Consider the following 1034-nt stretch of genomic DNA (forward strand, 5'->3'; position numbering starts at 1 on the left):
CCTGGGCTACACTCGGGGACAGGAGCCCTCCCTGGGCTGAACTGGAGATCAGGAGCCCTTCCTGGGCTATACTGGGGAACAGGGTAGCGCTTCCGTGGTGCTGGCACTGGAGGGCGCTCTGGAGGAGCAGGCACCGCAAAGGGCCTTCGAGGAGCTGGGACTGGAGTGAGGTCTGGGGCTGGAGCCAACGCTGGAGCGAGCTCTGGGCCTGCAGCTGGCACTGGAGTGAGCTCTGGGCCTGGAGCCGGCGCTGGAGCGAGCTCTGGGGCTGGAGCTGGCACATATTCGTCCTTGGGGCTTGCCACACTAACGTCCTTGGGGCTTGGCACACGGAGGTCCACGGAGCGATGGTAGTTGTCCCCGAGCCAAAACAGCTAATTGAGGACAGCGTCCTCTAACGCCGTCACCTCCGCGAGCTTGCAGAACTCCCGGGCGTACTCGTAGAAGGGGAGATCGAGGCGAGCTAGGGCAGCGACGCGAGCGGCAATTTCCATCGCCATGGGGGGGGAAATCAGGAAACAAATTTTCAAAAAGACGGGAATAAAAAAAAAACACGAGGAAAAAGTCACCGCTCACTTTCGGTTTTGGGTCCGCTGTTCTGTCACAATCCACTTCAGAGGAACGAGGAGACGCTGTAGAATACTTTAACAAGACTTTATTTTCATGCACCAAGGGAGACGAACTCGGGAAGACGTTTACCAGCGGACCGAGAACTAGGGACTGGGAACACTTTAAATACACACAGGAGGAGGGGATGACGAGACACACCTGGGAGCAATGAAACATCAAGGGAAACACCTGGGACAAATGAACTAAATCAGGACTGGAACAGGAAACTAACCAAATAAGGGCATAGGAAGGCACATGGGAAGCAAGACACACACAAAACATGGAACAGAGTCTGACAATGGGTTTCTTTGAGTGGCTAAAATACTGCCAATTTTACGAAAATATCTATTGTACCTCTAAAATGTAAACTAAATTAGCTGACAGATTTAAGTTGAGTCCGTTTAAGCAGTTTTTATTTTTCATTG

Source organism: Sinocyclocheilus grahami, unplaced genomic scaffold (genome assembly GCF_001515645.1).
Source record: "Sinocyclocheilus grahami isolate Dianchi unplaced genomic scaffold, SAMN03320097.WGS_v1.1 scaffold533.1, whole genome shotgun sequence".
NCBI classification, from domain to species: Eukaryota; Metazoa; Chordata; class Actinopteri; order Cypriniformes; family Cyprinidae; genus Sinocyclocheilus; species Sinocyclocheilus grahami.